This window comes from Rattus rattus, chromosome 1, assembly GCF_011064425.1.
Source record: "Rattus rattus isolate New Zealand chromosome 1, Rrattus_CSIRO_v1, whole genome shotgun sequence".
Lineage (NCBI taxonomy): Eukaryota > Metazoa > Chordata > Mammalia > Rodentia > Muridae > Rattus > Rattus rattus.
In genome coordinates, this window is record NC_046154.1 from 12,009,874 (window position 1) to 12,017,381 (window position 7,508).

Genomic DNA, 7,508 nt, shown 5'->3' on the forward strand with positions numbered 1-7,508 from the left:
TGTGGTGGCTCTGGGATTTGAACTCAGGTCTTCATGCTTCTAAGAGAGAATGCTCTTAAACCCACTGAGCCACGGTGCTAGCCCTTTGACACCAGCCTTTCCGTGTGTGTTAGTGTCTCTCATTCATCACCGTGGTTTTAAAGTCTCTGATATTTCCTGCTGTGGTGTCTAACCAGTTGCTAATCCATCCAGTGTGTATGTCATTCCAAATGCTGACTCCATATGTCCCCTGAAATCTTAATTGAGTCTTTTTCATTTCAGTGTGGAGACCGAAGCCAGATTGCACACATGCTAGACACATTCTCCACCTCAGAGCCACAGACCCAGTCCCTGCTGCTCTGTGTGTGTGTGTGTGTGTATGTTGTGTGTGTGTGTGTGTGTGTGTGTGTGTGTATGCTGTGTGTGGTGTGTGTGTGTGTGTATGTTGTGTGTGTGTTGCTGTGTGTGTGTGTGTTGTGTGTGCTGTGTGTATGTGTGCTGTGTGTGTGTGTATGTGTTGCTGTGTGTATATGTGCTATGTGTGTGCTGTGTTGTGCATGTGTGCTGTGTGTGTATGTTGTGCATGTGTGCTGTGTGTGTATGTTGTGTGTGTGTGTGCTGTGTGTGTATGTTGTGTGTGTGTGCTGTGTGTGTGTGTGTGCTGTGTGTGTGTGTGCTGTGTGTGTATGTTGTGTGTGTGTGCTGTGTGTGTGTATGTTTTGTGTGTGTGTGTGTGTGCTGTGTGTATATGTTTTGTGTGTGTGTGTGTGTGTTGTGTGTGTGTGTGTGTGTGTGTGCTGTGTGTGTGTGTGCTGTGTGTATGTTGTATGTGTGTGTGTGCTGTGTGTGCTGTGTTGTGCATGTGTGCTGTGTGTGTGTATGTGTGTGTGTGTGTGTGTGTGTGTTTTGCTGTGTGTGTGTGTGTGTTGTGTGTGTGTGTGTGTGTGTGTGTGTGTGTGTTTTGTGTGTGTGTTTGTGTGTGTATGGTGTGTGTGTGTGTGTGTGTGTGTGTGTGTGTGCTGTGTGTGTGTGCTGTGTGTGTGCTGTGTGCTGTGTGTGTGTGTGTGTGTGTGTGTGCTGTGTGTGTGTGTGTGTGTGTGTGTGTGTGTGTGTGCTGTGTGTGTATGTTGTGTGTGTGTGTGTGTGTGTGTGTATGTGTGTGTGTGTGCGTGTGTGTGTGTATGTTGTGTGTGTGTGTGTGTGTGTGCTGTGTGTGTGTGTGTGTGTGTGTGTGTGTTGTGTGTGTGTATGGTGTGTGTGTGTGTTGTGTGTGTGTGTGTGTGTGTGTGTGTGTGTGTGTGCCCCTGTATGTGGAGACAAGAAGTCAATACCGGGTGTCTTCCTCACCACTCCACCGCACTTCTTGAGACAGTTTTTTTATGAGCCTGGAGCTTAGATTCAGTCACAGTAGCTGGCTAAGTAGTTCCAAGGACCTCCTGTCTCTACCTCCCCAGCAGTAGGGTTGCAGGGACATGCCACCTCATCTGTCCTTTTACAAGGGCGCTGAGGGACCAAATGTGGGTTCTCACACCTGAGCGCAAGCATTTCATACTGAACCATCTCCCCAGCCCCAGTCTTGGTGTTTTAGGTGCACACACACATACATGCATACATATAAACATGCACATACACATATATGTGCACACATATGCACATGCATACAAACATATACACATGTATACACATGTACACATACATGTACACATGCACACTTACACCATGCACACACATATACACATGCACACACACATACATACACATGCACACATATACACATGTGCATACACACACACACACACACACACACACACATGTAGAGAGATGGTGAATCACTTGTGTGTGCCAGTTTCTATGTGTATGTAGAGGCCGAAAGTTGATGTCAGGAATCTTCTCTAACATTTCTACCTCGTTCCCTGTGTTATCAACTTCCTCCACCTTCCTGACTACGAAGGGCACGATGCTGGTGTCCTTGTCTGCTAACTCTACCATTTGTGACATTTCTGGGTCTGTCTCTATTGATCCATTTTTCTCCTAGATGTGGGTCATATTTTCCTCCTTTGCTTGCCTGGTAACTCTTACTGGATTTAGGACATTTTTTAAAAATAAACTTTTCATTTTGGAATAATTTTAAATTTACAGAAAAGTTTCAAAAATAGTACGGATAATTCCCACGCCCCTCCAGTACTCCCCCTGCTAATATCACGCACCGCCAGGTAACCCTGTCAGAACTCCAGACACTGGCATTGACTTATCACTGTAAACTAGCTCCAAAGCCGTCCCATTCATTTCTTCTTCCTACCCCAGGATCTAATGTAGAACATCACATTGCATTTAGTTGTCATGGCTCCCCAGTGTCCCCCGGTCTCTGACCATGTCTCCACTATCTTCTCATTGTTCATGACTGTGCTGGTTCTTATTGTTAACGCAAGCTAGAATTACTTGGGAAGAGAAAATCTCAACTGAACAATTGCCAAGGTCAGGTTGACCTGTGGTCATGTGTGTGGGAGATTGTCTTCAGTATTTATTGATGCAGGAGAGCCCAGCCCACTGTGGGCAGCACCATCCCTACGCAGGTGGTCTCAGGCTGTATAAGAAGGCTAGCTAGCTAGGCTAGATGTGACGGTTCAGACCTCTAATCCCAACATCAGGGAGGCTGAGGCAGACTTTCTATCTCTATGAAAGACCAGCCTGGTCTACATAATAAGTTCCAGACCAATCAGGGTTACACAATGAAACTTATATGGGGGGGGAGGAGAGAGAGAGGAAGGAAGGGAGGGGGAGGGAGAAGGGAGGGGAGGGGAGGAGAGGGATGCAAGGAGGAGGGAGGGGAGGGAGGAGGAGGGAGAGGGAGAGGGTGGGAAGGGGGGGGGGAAGAGGAGGGGGAGGAGGAGGGAAGGATGGAGGGAGGAAGGGAGGAATGGAGAGACTTAAGCTAGCAAACAGTGCCTCTGGTTCCTGCCTTAAGTTTCTGCCTGACTTCACTCAGGGAAAGATTATGACTTGGAAGGTGTAAACCAAATAAACCCTTCCTTTTGGCCTGAGTTTTGGCCAAGTTGCTTTTGGCCTGAGTGTTTATCAGGAAAGAAACTAGACCCACGACCTTGACATTCTTCGGGAGTCTTAACCAGCTATCCTAGAGAATGTTCCTGGTCTGGGTTTGGCTGCTCTCTCAAGATCACATTGGATTTAGGCGTTTGAGGAAAGAGTAGCACGAAGGTGAATGTCCCTCACAGGACCCTGGTGGCATCCCCGGTGAAATGGGCCTGTGGCTTGGCTGCTGTGCTGTCTGCTGACTTCCTCCATTAGCAACAGCAAAGTCGAGTCTTCTCTTCCCCCCTTCCTTGGAAGCAGGTCGCAGAGCAACCCCACCTCTCGAGGCTGTCTCCACATGTGCTGCTGGAAATTATTTTGGAAGATCACCTCTTCTCTGCTCATTCCACTGTGCAACCTATGGATTGGCGCTCCATGTTAGGTCCCTCTGGCCCAGGATCTAACCCAGGACATCACACTGAGCCTGGAATCCTGGCACTCAAGGGGTAAAGGCGGAAGATCAGGAGTTCAAGGTCAGCCTAGGCCAGGTAGCAAGTTGGAGGCTGGTCTAGGCTTCATAAGACCCTGTCTCAAAAGACAAAACCACTTTTTTTTTAATGTTGCACTTTGTTGTTCTGGCTCCTCTGTGTCCTCTGGTCTCTGACCCTTTCTCCGTTTCTTATTTTTTGTGACCTTGAAAACGTTAAGTATCATGGACAGTTTTTGTTGAAGTTAGGATATTCTTTCCTTTCTTTTTCTTTTTTTTGGGGGGGGGCAAGTTTTGTTCTTTTGTTTTGTTTTGTTGGTTTGGGTGGAGGTGGATTTTATTTTTATTTTCTTGAGACAGGATTTCTCTGTGTTAACAAAGCTGTGGCTGTCCCGGAACTTGCTCTGTAGACCAGGCTGGCCTCGAACTCACAGAGATCCACCCGCCTCTGCCTCCCAAATGCTGGGATTAAAGGTGTGCACCTGCACCCCCGTGCCCAGTAGATTTAAGACATTTTTTAAAATAACCCTTTTATTTTGGAATGATTTTAAATAAGACACCATTTTTTTTCCCCATCCAGTTTGTTCCAGCTTGGGTCAGGATGTGGCCTGGCAGGGTAGTTCCTGAAACCCTGTCTCATTAGGTTGCTACCCGGTCTTGTGCGCTCTCTGCTCACAACATGCACAACATATCTGGGATGCTCTCTGTGTTTATCTGCCTTAACCTGAGTTCATTCTGTTGCAGTCAATTCTAAAGCTAATTCTGCCCTTCTTCTCTCTGTAACTTCCAATCACAAGAAACCTAGCCTTACCAGGAACTATTTATCAATAACTTGTCCAGCCAACATTTTATTTTATTTTTGAGATGGGGGTCTCATGCAGTCCATGATGGTCTCACAGTCATTATGATGTTATCAAGAGTGTCTGCAAACCCCTGGTCCTTCAGCCCTGACCACCGAAGTGCTGGGATTCCAGGCACGTGTCAGTCACCATGTTCTGTTTGTGGTGTTGGGAATGGAAGCCAGCCTTGTGACTATAAGGCATTCTATCCAGCTACACACCAGTCTCTCTTTTTTTTTTTTTTTTCTTTTTTTTTTTTTTTGGAGCTGGGGACTGAACCCAGGGCCTTGTGCTTGCTAGGCAAGTGCTCTACCGCTGAGCTAAATCCCCAGCCCCTACACACCAGTCTCTTAGTCAAGATTTAAAACGTGGAGTCACCTGCCCCAGGCCAATCAGGAAAAAGACCCCCAAGCACCTGAGACTGTTGCCGCCACAACGGACGAATGTGTGATGGAGAGATGGGAAAGACAAGGTAAGCCGTGGAAAGATGGAAGATAAAACAAAGCCAAGGGGTTCTTACACTGTAGAGAAAGGCAGAACTACAGAGTCATTGGTGGTGAGGAACAGGCAGATAGGAGGAAGCCGTGGTTAGGTACTGGCCCGAGCTGCCATCAAGGCCTATGTCTGGATCTGTGGTCCAGCTGCAGGTAGGGTCTGTGTTGATGTCCAGGCCTGTGTTACCACCAAAGGCCATGGAGATATCCCTGATCTGGACTGCTGCCTGAGGCACTGGACTGGCCACCACACTCAGGAGAGAGAGCTGGCCCCACCCCTTGTGTGCTTGGTGTGGGTGTTGGAGAGATGTACCCACCCTGCTCCTCACCACCTGGGGCAGGCAAGAGAGCTGGTCCTGAGGTCATGACAGCAGGAGAGCTGGCCCTGCCCCTCACCTGGGCAGCACAGTAGAGGAGTCCCTATTAGGATCCAGTATTGATTGTGTAGCAGAAGCCAGAAGCCTCAAAACAGACCAAAGACTCATTCAATGAACATTTGCAAGTCAAGATGTGTGGGCAAAACGGTATTCTGTGGGACAGACCGGGATACACTACAGCTTCCAGGACAAGATTTCTTCCCGTCTTATTTTATTTTCCTTTGTCGGGGGAGGTAGCAATATGGAGGGGAGGTGAATGGGGATGGGGGTGCATGCTGAAAAATTCACAAAGAACCATTAAAAAGATTTAAAAAAAAAAAAAAAGAACTTTTAAGTGTGTACTGTTGCATGCTGGGTTGTAGTCTTCTGAATATTTCTGACTTTGTGCCGAGTGTGGCTACGTTATCTGTGATAGAGTCGCTCTTGCCGGGACTTGCTTTGAAACTCTGCTGGCATTAGTTCAGAGTGGCCTCAGTCTGGGAAAAATTCACGCAGGCTGTTTGAGGGCATCCATCGCCCAGTGCCCCCCCACGATGTAGCCGAGGTCCTTTCCTGTCTACCTGCATGAGAGAAAAGCCTCCACGGGTCTCTCTTAGATCCTCCTTCCTGCACAGATTTTTCTTGGTCCTCCTCCATGAACTCCACAGTCTCTCTGACAGGGAGGTTGACAACCTCCACTTTAATCTTTTGTCCTTGTCCAGGCTCTATCTGCCTCAGTGAGTCCTCGAGCATGAACTGCTATAGCCACCGAGCTACTCACCTTCCTTCTCCTCCTCCTCCTCTTCTTCTCCTCCTCCTCTCCTTCTCCTCCTCCCTCTTCTTCTCCTCCTCCTCCTCCCCCTTCTCCTCCCTCCTCCTCCTCCTCCTCCTCCTCCTCCTCCTCCTTCCTCCTCCTCTTCCCTTCTCCTTCTCCTCCTTCTCCTGGATCCCTTTCTGTGCAGCCTGTGGTCTTGTTTCAGCACATCACTTGTAGCTCTTCTGGTATTTGAAGGGTAAGAGAGGAAGCTCGGCCTTGTCAGTGTCACCTGTGCAGAGGCAGACCTAAGCACTGTTCTACACGCCCAGTGTATCAGTTAGTTTTGTCTCGTGGCTCTGGCCATTTAACTGGCAGGAGCTACTTAAGGAAGGAAGGGTTAATCGGAGCTCACAGTTTGTGGGGACACAGTCCATGATGGTGGGAAGGCTTGGGGATAGGAGCTTGAGGCAGCTGGTCACGCAGTATCTGCTGTGAGGAAGTGTAAAGAGAGGAATGCTGGGACACAGCTCACTTTTTCTCTCTCCTTTTTTTCCCCCGTCCAGGACCCAAGACTATAAAACGGTGCCACCCACAGTTGGGGTTGGTCTTTCTACCTCAATTAACCTAAACTTCCTACCTCAGTTGTCCCAATCTAGACACCCCCTCACAGACACGCCCCCCAGAGGTTTGTCTCTGAGGTGATTCTGGATATTGTCAGGTTGACACTATTAACGACTAAAGTCAGTAAATAAACAAACAATAAACAGGCACAAAGTCCCTGACCCGTGGAACCTTCTCTCTAGCACAGAGGTGAGCCACAAGCTAAGGTAGGGGTCCACAGACACTGGCGAACAGCAGGGTATAAATACTGAGACTGTGCGTGAGTTGTCGCTGCAGCACTGTGATTTGTGATCGTCTGAGCAGTCAGCCGAGCAGAGCCAAACAAGGACACGCTACAGTCCCTGCTGCTGCTGCTCAACTCAGCTATTGGAGGCGAAAGCCGTCGCCAACAGCATGAACAGCCTGAACAACATGAACAACAGAACAAGCATGGCTGCCAGCAGGTTGCTCAGCTCCTCCCTCTTTCTCTTGGCGCGGATGTGCGTGCCCACCCTCTTCTTGATAAACTTGAGTGCTCGCTTGTCCTTGGACACTTTGAGCGGCTCCGTGGCGCGCCGCTCGTAGGGCGCGAAGCCGCACACCTCCTGGATCATGGCCCGCACGAACTTGATGTGCTTGGTGAACTTGGCGCGGCGGCTGTATCTCGGCTTGCTGACTTTCTCGTCATTTTGTGGCCTTTGTTGAGGCCCACGGCCATGGGGTAGCACAGGGCCATGGCTGCAGCTCTCTGATGGCAACCGGACAGGAAGCTGTTTTTGTCTTTTGAGATAGGAGTTCTACGTGTAGTCCTGACTGTACTGGAACTCTCTAACTCTCTCTATAGAGCAGGCTGGCCTCGAACTCAGAGATCTATCTCTCCCTTCCAGGAGCAGAGATTAAAGGTGTGTGTCACCACTGCCTGGCATACAACATGATGTTAAGATTTATTTTTAGGGCTGGGGATTT

The 7,508-nt window shown here is 48.8% G+C and overlaps 1 pseudogene; it reads right to left on the reverse strand.

The window, feature by feature from the left end:
* Window positions 1–6,922: 6,922 nt before the first annotated feature.
* On the reverse strand, window positions 6,923–7,278 carry LOC116890258 (annotated as a pseudogene).
* Window positions 7,279–7,508: the final 230 nt, after the last annotated feature.